The sequence below is a fragment of the Bubalus kerabau genome, chromosome 6 (assembly GCF_029407905.1).
Source record: "Bubalus kerabau isolate K-KA32 ecotype Philippines breed swamp buffalo chromosome 6, PCC_UOA_SB_1v2, whole genome shotgun sequence".
In the NCBI taxonomy this organism is placed as follows: domain Eukaryota; kingdom Metazoa; phylum Chordata; class Mammalia; order Artiodactyla; family Bovidae; genus Bubalus; species Bubalus kerabau.
This window is the reverse complement of record NC_073629.1, coordinates 83,237,724-83,257,304: the sequence shown is the minus strand read 5'-3', so window position 1 is coordinate 83,257,304 and position 19,581 is coordinate 83,237,724. Positions and strand designations below refer to the sequence as shown.

Here is a 19,581-nt window from a genome sequence, read left to right as displayed (position 1 = left end):
GAAAGGTCTATATTAATCTAAAGGATTTAGTGAGTCTTCAGAAAGCGCTTTTGGGGTCTGCGGGTGTTTCGGGGAGAGTGAGAAATAAACGGCACAGTGCATGCTGGATCTTGTAGTTCCCGCGTTAGAGGAGAGGGCGTGGTGTTCACGGCACGCTGGGAGTTGAAGTCTGTTCAACACGAACTCAAGGCAGGAATGATGTTTTGTCTATCAGAGACACCGCTTATAGGTGGATACTTTCCCTTGGTTCTGTGCTTGCTATATTGGTGGCTTGGAGCGAAAAAAGGATGGACGAAGTAAATAGATTAGGGGCCTGTCGCTATGGCTATTGCACATTTCAGTTCAGTTCAGTTGCTCAGTCGTGTCCGACTCTTTGCGACCGCTTGGACTGCAGCACGCAAGGCGTCCCTGTCCATCACCAACTCCCTGAGTTTACTCAAACTCATGTCCATCGAGTCGGTGATGCCATCCCACCATCTCATCCTCTGTCGTCCCCTTCTTCTCCCGCCTTCAATCTTTCCCAGCATCAGGGTCTTGCCATTGGTCTGGCTATTGCTGCCGCCAATCAATAGGCTTTAATGCCCCGGAAGTGGCTGACCTACTAGGTTTGAAGGGGGTGGGGTGGGGCGTTTCTCTGACTACGGTGGCCGGGGAGCTCGAGGTGCCTGTGGCTGCGGCGCTGAGGTCGGAGAGTCGGCTTGTATGCGCGCTGCTTTTGGGGCGGCTGCTGCTGGAGCTGGAATATTTCCCGGTTGGTGGCTCCTGCACATTGTTTACACTTCTCCAGTTCTCTTTTTGGTGAGGGAGCGACTTGAGGTTCTTCTCCTGACTCTGCTAGCCTCAGGAGAGTCTCTGGTCCCCTCGAAAGATCGGGTTCCTTGAGGAAGAGGCGGGTGTTGTCTTGCCCTCAGTGGAAACGCTGTGGCCAACCTTTTCGGCTCTCTGAGGGTTTTGGCGTCACCCTCATCTCTCCTTTCTGGTACCATTTTTCTGACTCCTTGCCCTTCCTGGGCTCCAGCGCTAACTAACCGTAAGCCTTCCTGTGGGCAGCTGTTTCCCCTCCTCTAGAGGGTTTTCTTAGGTGTTTCTTAGGTGTTTCAGGCACGATCTCTTTTCTCCTCAGTTCTTGCATCTATTTAGCTCCTTCCCTATTTCTCTCCGATAAAAAAAAAGAAGAAGAAAACCCTCCCCCCCAAATCAGATCCTCAAGATCTTAATCTTCTCATTCCTCACTCCTTTATCCCTTTTTAGGCCTTTGTTACTGCTTCAGACACTTAATACATTTGCCTGAATATCTTAATGCTTTTCCATCCAGACCTTAACAGTTTACTCACTCTATTTGGTTCCTACTCATCCTCAACCCTTCCACCTCCATCCACATCTCAGGGCTTTTGTAGGTTGGAGGTTCAAATACATCGTTATGATGACTGGTGAATACGAGAGACGTCAACTATCAGCTAAACGTGACTCTATGGAGTTTATACTTAAGATCTCTTTGGCTTACGTTTTCGGTTTGTTTTGATTATTTTCCCACAAGGGGTTACTGCTACCCCATGGTTAGAGGAGAATACCTCCTCCTAGAGCTCCTTGTATCTGAAATACTTAGATGGGATCTTTTTCTCTTTTCCTACTCAAGACATACGTCCCCAGTGGAATTTTTGCGATGATTTTATGTCAATTAATAGCAGATAAACACAATTAATAGTAGATAGACACAATAGCTCTTTCCTCCTTTGTTGTTTATGATTGGTGATTAGATCGTGAGTCATTGAAAGTACCCAGAGGGATTGGAAAAGCTTTGAAAGGAAAAGTTTGTGTATATACCAATTTACAAAGTAATAAAGTGTCTTCCCTGAACAAGGGAGAGTTTCTAATTAGTTCAGTAATCTGATGCTATGTTGAATTAATAATCTCACTGTAAAATTCTGGGAACTGTTTAAAGTTAAAAAGTAGCCAATATAAGAAATATAGGTTTGTAAAAAGAGTTTAAAGCTCATTTTAACTGATCCTCTTTTTTCCCCTGTAAAATTGAATGCAAATATATTGAAGAGTTTATTTGTTGTGATTGTTTATCACATATTTATATATATTTTGATAGAGCTGGTAAAACTGCTTTATATAATTTATTACTCACTAGTGTTTTGTAGACAGAAACTTTTGTACTTCTCGGCTTTCTGGGGACCATGTAACTTCAGTAACTGCAGCTTTCTTTTATTCTCAGTATTTTACTACTCTAATAATAAAATTATTGTTCTTCTTTAGGAATCAAATATAATCTCTATGTGTCAGTAAAGTATAAATATTAATACTTGTACACTGTCTACTTGGTGGGGTTATTCCTAATTAATCAGAAATGGTTTCAACCATGCTTAAGATTGAGGGTGAATGTGCATATAATATTTCAGAATTAATTCACTCATGAATTCTTTATTGAATAAATGATGAGGTTAGACATTGCTCAAACTTAATATTTTTCCTGAGATTTTATTCATTTAATAGGCATTTATTGAATGCTTCTTACTGTTTAACTGTTGTCACACTATCATCAAAACATTTACTGAGAGCATCCTCTTGTCCTCAGCTCTGTACTAGATGCTTTAAAGCATTATTGCATTGAATCATTATAACAACTCAGTGTGCTATTGAGTATTATTTACATTTAGCAGATGAAGAAGCTGAAGCCCAAGGAGTTCAACTCATTTAGTCCAGTTCCTTTTGACTCTTCCCTCTTACTACAGCTGCAAAGATTTGTTCTGTACCCTGGAGTATATTATTGTTGTTCAGTCGCCAAGTCGTATCCAACTCTGCGACCACGTGGTCTGCAACATGCCAGGCTTCCCCGTCCTTCACTGTCTCCTGGAATTCACTCAAACTCATATCTATCGAGTCGGTGATGCCATCCAACCATCTCATCCTCTGGTGTCCTCTTCTCCTTCTGTCTTCAATCTTTCCCAGCCTCAGGGTCTTTTCCAATGAGTCAGTTCTTTGCTTCAGGTGGCCAAAGTAATGGAGCTTTGGCTGTACTTTGCATTTAAGTTAAATAAGCAGGCTGACAGTATACAGCCTTGACATACTCCTTTCCCAATTTTGTTTCATGTCTGATTCTAACTGTTGCTTCTTGACTGCATACTAGAGAGCATTAATTCAGTAGATACTAAGCAGCTATTATGTACCAGATACCTTTCTAGGTGCAGGGAATATAACAGTGAACAAAAGAGACAAAAATCCCTTCTTTTAGGGAGCTTACACTCTATCAAATTGTATGACATGTAAACCTTGCCTTCAGGAAACAGAAAATACAACCAATATGGGGGGCTTCCCTTGTGGCTCAAATGGTAAAGAAAATCCAACCAATATGCATTAGATTTCATCTGTTTTAAAATGTTAAGGTTGAAAGATTAACTAGGGGATATTTCATGAACATGAAATATGATTTAGAGCTAAAGTATTGAGTAGGAATTTTGTAGATAGAAATTGGGAGGAAAGTAGTTCCAGTTTGAGGCATAAAATGAGCAAAATTCTGAATTATAAGAGAGAGATTAGTGGAAAGCACATATAGCTGGACTGTTTGGTATCTTCACTTCTTTGCATATAGGTGCACAGTGTTGGTTGAATTTGAAGCAAATATTTAAATGAATGAAGCTAGGGCAAGAACTCAGCAGGCAACGTGGAATTAGATAGGTGTTGTGTCATTATTCTGGGATTTAAGGAAAGGAATTGATTTGATAGCTGTTGGTGAAAGAACCAGTAGGCCCTGTTAATTATTGAATACGGCAGTAGCACAGTAGCCAATGGAAAAGGGAGGTTAGCCTACCAGGTTTGAACTGAGTGAGCCAGATTTACCTGTTTCATCAAATCATGAGGTTTTTTCCCCCTTGTTTATTTTATTTCAAGATGTGCCATTATTTTATGAACTGCTATGAAAGAAAAAGATTGCCAATTAAGCATACAGAGATTGTTGACTATAAGATGTATCCAGTTTTGGAGTTAAAGATATAAAAATAAAAAAAATGAAACGTAACAATGTGTGATCTAGAAATGATGAAATAAAGTACCCCTTATAATGGTTAGTGAACCTTATAACTACTTAATTTTTGGGGACTATTTCTAAATAAGTTTGTAATCTTTGACATGCATTCAATCATTTAGCATTTATATATTTATTTACTAGGCACTTTTCTAGGCCATGGTGATATGGTGATGAGTAAGTAGTGTCTCTACCACACAAAATGTACAAGGGAAGGCAGACATAAATATTCCATCAAAAAAGGTACAGGTGCAGTTGTTTGTTAAGTTTTATGAAAAAAGACTAGATGTTATACAGAAGAAAAACTTAGAGAAGATAGTGTAGATGAGAAGAGGCCATATAAGAGACGATAATACCTTAGACAAAGTGATGGTGAAGATAAAACTGGAGGGGTTTTAGAGATGTTTAGGTGTGGAATTTGGTGATTAATTGGGTATGAGAAATGAGGGAGAGAAAGGTGCCACTGGCCACCACTAGATTTTTTGGCTTGTGTAACTAGATGGATTGTGGTACAATTCATGAAACAGAAAACAGTGTAAGATGACTGGGTTTGGGGGGGACATGCTTTGTTTTCACTGTGGCATCGGTGTTAAAGGTTAATGTCTTAATTATTCTTTTTTTCCTTTTATGTCATTGTTTAAGTATATTTGAGAAATAGTGTACCTGAAATAAGTTTTTTCAGTATTATTTTTCTTGAGTGGGCAGGGAGGAAGTTCTAGATGAAGGCCTTTGGAAAAATATTGGAATTTGTTTTGAATTTTTATGTAACATATTCAACCATATATATGAATAGATAACTGAGTAATAAAGCTATATATCATCTTTATTTTCACTTGGGGTTTGGCAATAAATTGGGCATCTGGTTAAATTCTAACTTCAGTTGGTGTATATATAAACATAAAAGTGTTTTAGGGAATGCTTTTGATTTTTTCTGAAATGACTCCTTTATGTAATTTTTGGTAGATATTGGATCAATACAAGTTGGTTATTTAAAAGTTATAGTTCATAGTAAAAAGCTGTAGAGAGTACAGAGCAAAAAGCTTGGGCTTGGAGTCAGGTTGCCTGGATTCAAGGTGTGTTTTGCTATTTTGTAGCAGTATAATCTTGCAGCATTTAGCCTTGTTAGTTTTTAAATCTATAAAATGAGTATAACAATAATACCTGGCTTAAAGAGTTGTTGTGAAGATTAAATGAGATGGGATGTGTGCATAGGTTAACAAAATTCCCAGTACAGAGTTTGTTTTGTTATTGTTATGATTATCATTATAGTGATGTTGTGTCTGAGATCATCTGGATTTCTGAACAATGTTTTAATTTTAGAGTTCCTTTTTTAGATCTCTTGTTTGGTAGTCATATTTGGATTTGGGGAAAATATAAGAAAACTTTTGTTTATTCACAGTTACTCATCCTAAATGAGTTAGCACATGTCATCTTTCCCAGAATTCTCACCAGAATCTGCCTGCCAATGCAGGAGACTCAGATTTGATCCCTGAGTTGGGAAGATCCCCTGGAGAAGGAAATGGCAACCCACTCCAGTATTCTTGCCTGAAGAATCCCATGGACAGAGGAGCCTGGTGGGCTATGGTCCATGGGGTTGCAAAAGAGTTGGATATGACTTAGTAACTAAATAACAACAGCAACAGCTATAATTGGAAATTAACGATGGATTGGCTTGTAATTACTTATTATTTGTTAAAATTACTACTTTTATTTTTAGTCCAACCTTTCTGAACTTTTATTGGCTTTTAGGTCTTATGGATAGGGTGAAGAAGTAGTTAAATGTTATAAAATCTGATCAGCTGCTCTAACGTCAGTTTAATTTCCATCCTTCTTTTTTCCCCCAACTTATTTTCTTTTGAAAGTTATAAACCTATAAAAAAAGTTGAAAGAGTAATACAATACCTATATATCCTTCACCTAGATTCACTTGTTGTTAGCATTATGGCTCGTTTGCTTTTTCTCTAGCATGTGCGCACACACACACACACATACATGCACTTAGTCACTTTAGTCGTATCCAACTCTTTGTCACCCCCTGGGCTATAGTCCACCAGGCTCCTCTGTCCATGGGTTTCTCCAGATGAGAATACTGGAGCAGGTTGCCATTTCTTCCTCCAGTGGATCTTCTCAACCCAGGGATGGAACTCACATCTTTTACGTCTGCTGGCATTGGCAGGTGAATTCTTTACCACTAGTGCCACCTGGAAGCACACACATAAATGCACACTTTTTTTTTCTTGTTGGACCATTTGGAAGTAAAGTAGAAACATCATGACACTGTCTTCCTAAATATTTTGTCATGCATCTCCTAAGATCTAGGACATCCTCTTAACATAACTATAATGCTATTTAATTTGATAATATTAACCTAATGTACAGGCCATATGAAAAAAATTGAAATTTATCCAAATGTTCCAGTAATTTCCCTTATAACTTTTCAGGAGAAAAATATTAAATTTAAGAGGAGATTATAAACTGTATTTAGTTGTCACATCTCTCTGTTTTATCTAGAACAATCCTCATCTTTTTCCTCCTGTCTTCCTTCCTTTTTCTTTTTTTGGTCTTTCAAGACTTTGACAGTTTTGAAAAGTCCAGGCCAGTTGTATGTAGAATGTCTCACAAAATAAATTTGATTGTTTCCTCACAGTTTCAGGCTATGTGTTTTTTTCCCCTAAGATTGTTATTATATGGTAGTTATTGTAAACTTTTCGTTTGATTACATCAAGAGTAATATAATGATAATTTGTAAGTTTTTGGTGATGTTAAGCTTGACCGCTTAGGTGAGACAGATTCCTACATTCTAAAGATATCTTTTCTGTTTTGTATTTAATAATTAATCTCTGGAGGTGTTACTTTATCACTGGATATTCTGTTTTCTATTAACTTTTTTCTGTAACAGTGGTTTTAGTAACCATAGATGAGCCTTTTCTGAATCAACCATGGCATGGTGGTTTGCAAATAATGGTTTTCTAGTTCTCTCATTCTATCTACATGTGTTGGTTGACTATCTCTCGAAAGAAGATATATTCCTTCTCCTTTTCTTTTTAGTTTCACTGTGTACCCAACAATTCCTTTTGAAAAAATTTATCCAGTGTGATGATCTGTTACCATTATTCTTTTAAAAAATAATTACATTACTTAGTTTATTTATGGCTGTGTTGGGTCTTCACTGCTGCGCAGGCTTTTCTGTAGTTTGCCAAGTGGGCTTCTCATTGCAGAGGCTTCTCTTGTTGTGGAACATGGGCCCTAGGGTGTACAGGTTTCAGTAGTTGTAGCACGTGGGCTCAGTAATTGCAGCTCCTGGGCTCTAGAGTACAGGCTCAGTAGTTGTGGTGTACAGGCCTAGTTACTCGCAGCATGTTGAGTCTTCCTGGATCAGGGATTGAACCCATGTCTCCTGCATCGACAGGTGGTTTCTTACCACTGAGCCACCAGAGAAGCCCATGTTAGCATTATTCTCTTTTGATGATTGAGTTATCTCAAATTTGATTAGTCCCTTCAAAGTAGTTCCTGTGACCTTTGTATATGTCCATATTGGTATTTGGGCACCTTCTTCCTTTTTTGTACAATAAATGTTGCAGGCTTACCTTATCTATTCTCTGCTTGAGGCTTGGAATCAACACTTTTACCACCCTTTTTACCTCCAGCACCCTTGTTCATTTTAGTGGAAAATGGTACTTAGAAACCAAAATTTGGGCATTGAAAAAACTCATTACTACTGGAGTATCGTTGCTTTTGGGCCCTTTAAATGGACACACACACACACACACACACGTTATAAAAAAAATCATGATTTTATAGGATACCTTCAAGTTCAAAACCACAGAGCTCAACTTTACCTTCCCTCAGTTTATATTTGTGTCTCCCTTTTCCTACAGGGAGAATTCTGATTCTTAGCCATATTAATATATTTACTCATTTATATTTACTCTGTCTTACACACATATATGCCTGGAGGAGGGCATGGCAACCCTCTCCAGTATTCTTGCCCTGGAGAATTCCATTGACAGAGGACTCAGGCAGGCTACAGTCCATGGGGTCGCAAAGTCAGACATGACTGAGAGACTAAGCATGCACGCACGAGTACACACACACATACCACACACACACACACACACACACACACACTAGTTTTGGAATTACTATACTGATACTCCCTCCTACAACAGATTTACCAAGTAAAGATTTCTTTGCCAGTTTATGTCCTTGGAATATATCCCTCTAAAGATGTATAGTCAAAGTAGATGTTCAGAGTTATTTGAATTATTTTTTCTGTGATTATATTATCAATTTAAAATATAGTTAAGTTCTTACTAAACTACTTTTTAATAGATTTCCTGTAAAATTGGTTATCAGTAAAACTACTAAAGTAGACATAATAATTTAAAATGATATCATAATATATAGTAATAGGAAACTCTAGAATAGTTAGAGAATATACAGTTTTTATCTTTATAAGGCTTTAAACTCATAGCTCTATTTTCAAACTGGTGTTATTTTTTTATTATTTAAAATTAAAAATGTTGAGAAAAATGACATCAAACAATCCCAGTTGTAAGCCAGAACAATTGTGTTTGTGAACATTTTAAACAATGCTCTTCTTTTGACTGATAATACAATTCAAGCATTAATCTTTAACAATAGATATAATTGTTCAGGGTGCTTTAACTCACTCCTAAAAACTATGGCTAGTGTTTTCCTGTATTTATACCCAGAATAGAAAGATATTATATAAGTCCTTGTCCTTCATATTTAAAGAATGCCTTTTCATGTGTGAATATTCTCACTGGAAAAGGAAAAAATATTTCTCTTAATAATTGAGCATTTTATATTTCTAATGTGAGACATAATAGCCATATTCAGTCTTGCGTTCTGATTAGTTATAAACATCTTGCTGATTAAAATGCCGGGTTAATGGGGACAGGAACTGGGTTTTGTGCTTATTGTATTTCCTATAGTGCCTTACAGAAGTGAGCACTGCAATACTGGATGAATGAATAAATATGATGCTTTGTGTTTATATGATATGTAATTTCTAGTTTGAATAATATGGTTGCATCTTTTCCTTGACAAAAGTATCTAATGGAATGGGACTTAGAGGAGATCTTATCCAAATTTGTTTGTTACAAATCTCAAAATCACTGTGTCTCACACTGAATCCCCCATCTTTCTTTAGCTTTTTATCCCCGAGTTCCCCTTTTCTGTTAATAGTATCATTATCCTCTTAGACATCAGACCTGAAATCTCAGTCACTTTAGTCTCTCTCCTGTATGTGGGCATATAAATATTCATATACGATGTTGCTCATTCTGCCATCTCAGTTTCTTGCTTGTATCTCCTTATTCCTTATCCCCTTACCAGCGCCCTGATTGAGGCACTCGTTACCACTCATATAACAATCCTCTGACTAACTGAAGGAATTAAGAATATTGAAAGTGAAAAGAGATGATGGGGTGGGGTGAGGAACAAGAAGTATGTCTTTTTTTTTCTTTAAGATTTATTTTTGGCTGCACTGGGTGTTCGCTGCTGCTCAAGGGCTTTCTCTAGTTGTGGAGAGCTGGGGCTACTCTCTAGCTGTGTTTCACCGGCCTCTCATTTGGTGGCTTGTCTCGTTGAGCAGCAGAGGATCTAGGTGCCCAGGTTTCAGTAGTTGTGGCATGCGGGCTTTAGAACGCACGCTCAGCAGTTGTGGTGCAGGGGCTTAGTTGCCTCCCAGCATGTGGGATCTCCCCAGAGCAGGGCTCGAACCCATGTCCTCTGCATTGGCAGGCTGATTCTTAACCACTCAACCATGAGGGGAGCCCAGGAAGTTTGTCTTAAACTTTCTGATGGGCTGTCAAATGGAAGAGGGATTGATTTCAGAAAACACAACTAGGAACTGTTAGTGGAAATTATCAGGACAGAGACTTTTGGTTTTATATGTCATTCAAACAAGTGTAGGTGTTTAGAATTGTTGTTGTTGTTCAGTCACTAAGTTGTCTTGACTCCTTGTGACTCCATGAACTCCAGCACGCCAGGCTTCCCTGTCCTTCATTATCTTCTGGAGTTGGCTCAAACTCATGTCCATTGAGTCAGTAATGCCATCCAACCATCTCATCCTCTGTTGTCCCCTTCTCCTCCTGTTCTCAATCATTCCCAGCATCAGGATTTTTTCCAGTGAATTGGCTCTTGGCTTCAGGTGGCCAAAGTATTGGAGCATCAGCTTGAGTATCAGCCATTCCAGTGAATGTTCAGGATTGATTTCCTTTAGGATTGATTTGTTTAATCTCCTTGCTGTCCAAGGAACTCATTATGTTAGTAGAGAATAGAGAATAGTTTAAAATATTATCAAACTTTTAAACTTATAGCTGTATATTCAGCTCAGTACAAAGCTCATTATATACTGAGTTCCCTGTCTTAGGAGTGTTCACTCAGAGACTGGTTGAATGCACTTGGCAAGGTTGTTCTAAAGGAAATTGTGCTGCTGTATGAGTGGATGAACCTGATTAGTGATTAATAAGTCCAAACCAGAGAGCAGATCAGATTCCTGGGAGAAGAGTGATTATTTTTTTTAACTTACACATTTTCTTTCACTGCTGCTGCTGCTGCTAAGTCGCTTCAGTCGTGTCCGACTCTGTGCGACCCCAGAGACGGCAGCCCACCAGGCTCCCCCGTCCCTGGGATTCTCCAGGCAAGAACACTGGAGTGGGTTGCCAATTCCTTCTCCAATGCATGAAAGTGAAAAGTGAAAGTGAAGTCGCTCTTTCGTGCCCGACTCTTAGTGACCCCATGGACTGCAGCCTACCAGGCTCCTCCGTCCATGGGATTTTCCAGGCAAGAGTACTGGATTGGGGGGTGCCATTACCTTCTCCAACTGCTCCCACCCAAAATGTGGAAGATAGAATTAGGAGAAGCTACTGGTAGATTGGAGTGTATTGGGTGGGAAAATGCCCATGACTATTAATATTACTACTTAATAGTTCCTAGATGCTTTAAGTTCCCCTTTAATGCTAAGATTCTGAGTCCTTGAGTTTTTATAGCGGTTACGTTTATTTTGTTGATTAAATGACTTGACCGAAGTCAATGGCACCCCACTCCAGTACTCTTGCCTGGAAAATCCAATGGATGGAGGAACCTGGAAGGCTGCAGTCCATGGGGTTGCTGAGGGTCGGACATGACGGAGCGACTTGACTTTCACTTTTCACTTTCATGCATTGGAGAAGGAAATGGCAACCCACTCCGGTGTTCTTGCCTGGAGAATCCCAGGGACGGGGAAGCCTGGTGGGCTGCTGTCTCTGGGGTCGCACAGGGTCGGACACGACTGAGGCGACTTAGCAGCAGCAGCAGTATATTATTTCTTATATGTAGACTGTGTACTTAATAGCTGCAAAATTGCATTTTAAGTATGGAGGCTGCAAGCATTCATAGTTATCTTGGAGTCATCAGAGGTTACTGAGTTACTGACATAATGCAAAAGGAGAAGAGAGTAGCAGAGGATGAGAGGGTTAGATAGCATTACTGACTCAATGGACATGAATCTGAGCAAACTCCTGGAGATAGTGAAGGACAGGGAAGCCTGGCGCACTGCAGTCCATTGGGTTGAAAGAGTCAGACACAACTTAGCACCTGAACAGCAACAAATCAAACCATAGTCAATATTGTGTTCTTCTTAGAGATAAGATCAAGGAATACTTAAGACAGCCCAGATAACATTAAAAGTTCTTATTGTAGCCTTTAACCATCTAGGTTAGTTATTATGATGACTTTATAGTCTGTGAACAAGTAATACTCCATGCTGCACAGGTGAAGGCTTTTGCCTACTGGCACTTGATACAGCTCATTGCTGTCGTTCAGTCACTCAGTCGTGTCCGACTCTTTCTGACCCATGGACTGCAGCATGCCAGGCTTCCCTGTCCTTCACCACTTCCCGGAGCTTTCTCAACTCATGTCCATTGAGTCGGTGATGCCATCCAACCATTTCGTCCTCTGTCATCCTCTTCTCCTCCTGCCTTCAGTCCTCCCCAGAATCAGGTTCTTTTCTAAGGAGTTGGCTCTCCTGTATTCCAGGCAGATTCTTTACTGACTGAGCTGTGAGGGAAGCCCCTGTGCTTCACTGTCTCCCAAGAGTTTGCTTAAATTCATGGCCATCAAGTCAGTGATGCTACCTAACCATCTAATCCTCTGCCACCCCCTTCTCCTTTTGCCTTCAGTCTTTTCTAGCATCAGGGTCTTTTCCAATAAGTTGGTGCTTTGCATCAGGTGGTCAAAGTATTGGAGTTTCAGCTTCAGCATCAGTCCTTCCAATGAATATTCAGGATTAATTTCCTTTAGGATTGGTTTGATCTCCTTGCAGTTCAAGGGGCTCTCAAGAGTTTTCTCTAACACCACAGTTAGAAAGCATCAATTCTTCAGCGCTCAACCTTCTTTATTGTCCAGCTCTCACATCCATACGTGATTACCGGAGAAACTGTAGCTTTGACTAGACAGACTTTTGTTGGCAAAGTAATGTCTCTGCTTTTTAATATGCTGTCTAGGTTTGTCATGGCATTTCTTCCAATGAGCAAGCATCTTTTAATTTCATGGTTGTAGTCACCATCTGTAGTGATTTTGGAGCCCAAGAAAATAAAGTCTGTCACTGTTTCCACTTTATCCCTATCTGTTTGCCATGAAGTGATGGGATGGGATGACATGATCTTATTTTTTTGAATGTTGGGTTTTAAGTCAGCTTTTTCACTCTCTTTCACTTTCATCAAGAGGCTTTTTAGTTCCTCTTCACTTTCTGCCATAAAGGTGGTGTCATCTGCATATCTGAGGTTATTGATATTTCTCTTGGCAGTCTTGATTCCAGCTTGTGCTTCCATCCAGCCTGGCATTTCGCATGATGTACTCTGCATGTAATTTAAGTAAGCAGCATGACAATATACAGCCTTGATGTGCTCCTTTCCTAATTTTGAGCCAGTCTGTTGTTCCACGTCTGGTTCCTCTTGAGTTGCATACAGGTTTCTTAGGAGGTAAGATGGTCTGGTATTCACATCTCTTGAAGAGTTTTCCACAGTTTGTTGTGATCTACACAAAGTCTTTAGCGAAGTCAGTGATGCAGAAGTAGATGTTTTTCTGGAATTCTCTTGCTTTTTCTCTCACCCACTGGATGTTGGCAATTTGATCTCTGGCTCCTCTGCCTTTTCTAAATCCAGCTTATACATCTGGAAGTTCTCGGTTCATATATTGTTGAAGCTTAGCTTGGAGGATTTTGAGTATTACCTTGGTGACTCATGTGAAATGAGTGCAATTGTGCACTAGTTTGAACATTCTTTGGCATTGCCCTTCTTTGGGATGGGCTTCCCTTGTGGCTCAGCTGGAAATAATTGCCTGTAATACAGGAGACCTGGGTTTGATCCCTGGGTTGGGAAGATCCCCAACTTGGGGGAGAAGTTGGGGATCCCCAACCTTGGGAGAAGGTAAAGGCTACTCACTCCAGTATTCTGGCTTCGAAAATTGTATAGTCCATGGGGTCACAAAAAGTTGGACACAACTGAGTGACTTGCACTTTTACTTTCTTTGGGATTGGAATGGAAATTGACCTTTTGCTGTCCTGTGGCCACTGCTGAGTTTTCCAAATTTGCTAGTATATTGAGTGTAGCACTTTCACAGCATCATCTTTTAGGATCTGAAATAGCTCAACTGGAATTCCATCACCTCCCCTAGCTTTGTTCGTAGTGATGCTTCCTAAGGCCCACTTGACTTTGCATTCTAGGATGTCTTGCTCTAGGTAAGTGATCACACCATCCTGGTTATCTGGGTCATGAAGATCTTTTTTGTACAGTTCTTCTGTGTATTCTTGCCACTTCTTCTTAATATCTTCTGCTTCTGTTAGGTCCCTACCATTTCTGTCCTTTATTGTACCCATTTTTGCATGAAATATTCCCTTGGTATCTCTAGTTTCCTTGAAGAGATCTCTAGTCTTTCCCATTCTATTGTTTTCCTCTATTTCTCTGCATTGATCACTTAGGAAGGCTTTCTTATCTCTCCTTGCTATTCTTTGGAACTCTGTATTCAGATGGGTATAACTTTCCTTTTTTTCCCTTGCCTTTTGCTTCTCTTCTTTTCTCAGCTATTTGTGAGGCCTCCTCAGACAACCATTTTGCCTTTTTGCATTTCTTTTTCTTGAGGATAGTTTTGATCACCACCTCCTGTACAATATTACAAACCTCCGTCCATAGTTCTTCAGGCAGTCTATCAGATCTAATCCCTTAAATCTATTTATCACTTCCACTGTTTAATTGTAGGAAATTTGAGTCTCACCTGAATGGCCTAGTGGTTTTCCCTACTTTCTAGAATTTAAGTCTGAATTTTGCAATACAACTCATATGTGAGGGTAAATGTCTATTTAGTACTGTTTTTTTTCATTTCAAATTTAAGAGAACACATAAATAGTACATTTTATTTATATCATCATTACACAGTAGCTGTGCATTGATTTAGTGTCTTTAAATGGAGGATGCAATCCTGAAGAATTCTAAGAATGTTTGCAAGATGTATACTTGAGGGAAAACTACCAAATCAGCTTCTGGATATGCGTGCATGCTCAGTCACTAAGTCTCTTTGCAGGCCCATGGACTGTTGTCCATCAGGCTCCTCTGTCCATGGAATTTTCCAAGCAAGAATACTGGAGTGGGTTGCCACTTCCTCCTCCAGAGGATCTCCCCAACCCAGGGATCAAACCCACGTCTAATGTGTCTCCTAGGTTGGCAGGCGGATTGTTTACCACTGAGCCACCTGGGAAGCGGCTGAATATGCATATCCTGCCCTAGTAAGTTGATGTTTCTGTTAACAAAGAACTGAGATGGAGATAAGAAATAACAGAGATGGCAGGCCAACATATTGAGAGACATTCAAGGTCAAACAAGGGATTGATATTTGTTACTAAAAAAGGAAGCAGGTAGAAAAGGTTGCTGCTGCTGCTGCTGCTAAGTTGCTTCAGTCGTGTCCGACTCTGTGCGACCCCATAGACAGCAGCCCACCAGGCTCCTCTGTCCCTGGGATTCTCCAGGCAAGAACACTGGAGTGGGTTTCCATTTCCTTTTCCAGTGCATGAAAGTGAAAAGTGAAAGTGAAGTCGCTCAGTCGTGTCCGACTCTTCGAGACTCCATGGACTGCAGCCTACCAGGCTTCTCCGTCCATGGGATTTTCCAGGCAAGAGGACTGGAGTGGGTTGCCATTGCCTTTCTCCGGTAGAAAAGGTTACAGTAGATGAAAAACTTCCTCACAGCTCATTTTATTTGATGGTATAGCTAAATGCACATGAAAAATTCTAAATCAATATCTGTATTCCTTTTGCTGCAGAATACCATTTGGGAAAGATGCCCAAGCATACACAAATCCCAGAAGCCTGCAGTGTTTTCATTGGTTGTACTATGTGATTGAGATATATTCTGTAGACTCAGTCCCTAAAGTTCTGTCAGGAGTTTTTACTGGCTTTAAATTCTCAATGGATAAAATATTCTATTTATTGCCATGTGAGAGAAGCTGATTACCTTCATCTGCCCTTCCAGGACATTGATTTGAGTATCTTTTTCATTTATCAGTTTATAATTTATCGACTGTCTTAATGCATGGTTATGGTTAGAAAAGTGACTCTCTCAAACTGACATTTAGGTCTCAATGGATATTTTCATATCAAATGTTGTAGTTCTGTCTTCCAAAATAGATCTATTTAGTCTTCACTGGCTTTTCAAATAATTGACAATAAAGTTGAGCAATAAACTTCACGTAGTAGCTTTATCTGTGTTTACTGAGTTACAGAGTTTTCTCATTTTGGTGATGGTGGTTTAGTTGCTAAGTCATGTCTGACTCTTGCAACACCATGGACTGTAGCCCACCAGGCTCCTCTGTCCATGGGATTTCCCAGGCAAGAATACTGGAGTGGGTTGCTATTTCCTTCTCAAGTGGATCTTCCTGACCCAGAGATTGAATCCACATCTCCTTCATTGCAGTCAGATTCTTTACTGCTGAGCCACCAGAATTCCCTTTCTCCTCTTTAATGCTATTAAAAAAAATATTTATTTATTTTTTGCTGCATTGGGTCTTACTTGCAGCATGTGGAATTTTTCATTGTAGTTCATGGACTTCTGTCTGGTTGTGACCCGCAGGCTCCAGAGCGTGTGGATTCTGTAGTTGAGGCATGTGGGCTTACTTGCCCCGTGGCTGTGGGAATCTGTTCAGGCAAGAACACTGGAGTGGGTTGCCATTTCCTTCTCCAGTGCATGAAAGTGAAAAGTGAAAGTGAAGTCGCTCAGTCGTGTCTGACTCTTAGCGACCCCATGGATTGCAGACCACCAGGCTCCTCTGTCCATGGGACTCTCCAGGCAAGAGTACTGGAGTGGGGTGCCATTGCCTTCTCCTTGACTTACATACATGATGAAAAAATGACTATCAATAAGTGGAGTGAACATCCATCATCTTGTATATACAAAACTAAAGAAATAGAACATTTTTTTTTCTTGTGGTGGGAATTCTTATGATTTACTCTCTTAACAGCTGTCATATATAACACACAGCAGGGTTAATTATATTTATCATGTTGTTAATTCCATTCCTAGTACTTATTTATAACTGGAAGTTTGTACCTTTTGACGGCCTTCATCCAATTCCTTCCTTCTGGTTGAGACTTCTTCCAACGCACAGGGTGCAGGTTCCCATAGGTCTCGTATCTGCCCCCCTCAAAAAAAAAATATCCAAAACATAAAACAGAAGCAGTATTACAACACAATTCAGTAAGGACTTAAAAACGGTCCACATCAAAAAAATCTTAAAAAAAAAAATATATTTCGGTAGACTGAATGGCTGTGAGCATTAATTTATTCTTTTTCCCCTTTCCAGGTCTCATCCCCCTTTGTTTAAGGAAAAACAAAAATTATCAATTAACAAGGAATATCCTCCAAGTCATTTTATTTAGCCAAAGCTGCTCTAGGAAACTAGATTGAGGAAGTTAAGTTTTGCAAGTGACTAAATAGCTGAATCTGAGGTCTTTAGGAACCACAAGAATAATGCTGTTTATCTTAAAAAGGAAAAAGCACTTCATCTTAGTATTTTTATATTTCTTATAGGCTGTTTAGCAGTTTTGCAACAGTGTATCTTCTCTGTAGATTTCTTAATTGAGAAGTTTCAGTTTTGTTAAGAGTTGAACATAGCCTGGACACATTTATAATTTGTGTATAGCCTGAACACATTTATAATTTGTGTATTAAGTTTTTCATTTGAGCAACTTATTTTTCAATAAATAATCTTGTTATTTTAAAAGAAGCTCAATGTAAATAATAAGAGAAGTACAAAAAAGGAAGAAATAACATTGCACAATATCAACATTTTTAAAATTAGTCTCACTGTTAATCATATCTTGTTATATAGAGCTTGTCCTAATGTTTAAAAAATGACCTCACATCTCTTAGAGTTTCCACTTTTAACATTATGGACTTCTAGACTTTTATTTTTTTTTTTTTTCGGAGAAGGCAATGGCAACCCACTCCAGTGCTCTTGCCTGGAAACTCCCATGGATGGAGGAGCCTGGTAGGCTGCAGTCCATGGGGTCGTGAAGAGTCAGACACGACTGAGCGACTTCACTTTCACTTTTCACCTTTCACTTTCATGCATTGGAGAAGGAAATGGCAACCCACTCCAGTGTTCTTGCCTGGAGAATCCCAGAGACAGAGGAGCCTGGTGGGCTGCCGTCTGTGGGGTCACACAGAATCGGACACGACTGAAGTGACTTAGCAGCAGCAGCAGACATTTTTTTATGCATATGTATTTGTGTGCGTGTAAATGTATGTACATACATAACACATGTGTATGTAGATGCCTAAATTGTATTTATCCTGTTCTTTTTTTTCTTTCACTGCATGTCCTGGCGATATTTTAAAAAATTATTTAATAAACTATTTTTAGAGCAATTTTAGGTTTACAGCAAAACTGAACAGAAAGTATACAGAGTTTCTATATACCTCCTCCCCACAACACACATGACTTCCCCACTTACAAAATCCTGCACCAAAGTGGTATATTTGGAACAATTGAAGAATCTTTGACATGTAATTATCACCTAGAGACCATAGTTTACATTAGGGTTCACTTTTGGTGTTGTATATTCTGTGTTTGAAGAAGTGTATAATGATGTGTATAGACAATTACAGTATCATATAAAATAGTTTTTCTGCCCTAAAAATCCTCTATGTTCTGCCTACTCATTCTCTCCCTCTAACCCCCCAGCCCCTGGCAACCACTTCTTACTGTTTCCACAATTTTGCTTTTTCCAGAACACTATCTTGTTGGAATCATGTGGTATTTAGCTTTTTCAGATTGTCTTCTTTTACTTTACATTTAGTTTTCCTTGATATCATTTAATGGCTTGATAGCTCATTTCTTTGTAGTTCTGAATAATACTCCATTGTCTGTCTGTACTCTAGTTTATTTATCCATTCACTTACTGAAGGATATCTTGGTTGTCTCCAAGTTTTGGCAGTTATAAAAAAAGCTGCTATAATATCTGTGGGCAAGATTTTGTGTGAGAATAAGTTTTCGTTTCATTTGGATATATACCAAGGAGCACAATTACTGGATCTTATGAGTATGTTTGGTTTTGTAAAAACAAAACAAAACAAAACAAAAAAAACTACCAAACCATCTTCCAAATTAGCTGCATTCCCACCAGCAGTAAATGAGAGTACCTGTTCTTACCAGCATTTAGTGTTGTCAGTGTTTTGGATTTTGGTAATTCAAATCACTGCAGATGGTGACTGTAGCCATGAAATTAAAAGACGCTTACTCCTTGGAAGGAAAGTTATGACCAACCTAGATAGCATATTGAAAAGCAGAGACATTACTTTGCCAACAAAGGTCCGTCTAGTCAAAGCTATGGTTTTTCCTGTGGTCATGTATGAACGTGAGAGTTGGACTGTGAAGAAAGCTGAGTGCTGAAGAATTGATGCTTTTGAAGTGTGGTGTTGGAGAAGACTCTTGAGAGTCCCTTGGACTGCAAGGAGGTCCAGCCAGTCCATTCTGAAGGAGATCAGCCCTGGGATTTCTTTAGAAGCAATGATGCTAAAGCTGAAACTCCAGTACTTTGGCCACCTTTGCAAAGAGTTGACTCATTGGAAAAGTCTCTGATGCTGGGAGGGATTGGGGCAGGAGGAGAAGGGGACGACAGGATGAGATGGCTGGATGGCATCACTGACTCAATGGACATGAGTCTTGGTGAACTCCGGGAGTTGGTGATGGACAGGGAGGCCTGGCGTGCTGCGATTCATGGGGTCGCAAAGAGTCGGACACGACTGAGTGACTGAACTGAACTGAACTGAACAAGTGTGTAGTGGGATCTCACTATTGTTTTGATTTCTCTGATGACATATGATGTGAAGCGTTATTCATATGCTCACTTTCCATTTGTAGATCTTCTTTGGTGAGGTATCTATAAAGATCTTTAGCCCATTAAACAAATAATTTATTTATTTACTTTGGTCTGTGCTGGGTCTTTGATGCTGTGTGTGGGTTTTCTCTAGTTGCTGTGAGCCAAGGCTACTCTT

General features: G+C 39.5%; 1 protein-coding gene across 5 annotated transcripts in view; it reads left to right on the top strand.

Annotated features, from left to right (window-relative positions):
* The first annotated feature begins 603 nt into the window (after positions 1-603).
* The window catches only part of ATG4C (autophagy related 4C cysteine peptidase), a 99,362-nt gene continuing 80,384 nt past the window's right edge, over positions 604-19,581 (top strand). For 2 of the 5 annotated variants that reach the window (XM_055585638.1, XM_055585635.1), the window contains exon 1: positions 604-751. The gene's annotated coding sequence lies outside the window, so the exon portion shown is untranslated. Of the gene's footprint in view, positions 799-19,581 lie in introns of all 5 variants that reach the window. The other 3 variants (XM_055585632.1, XM_055585639.1, XM_055585634.1) reach the window with 2 other exon arrangements.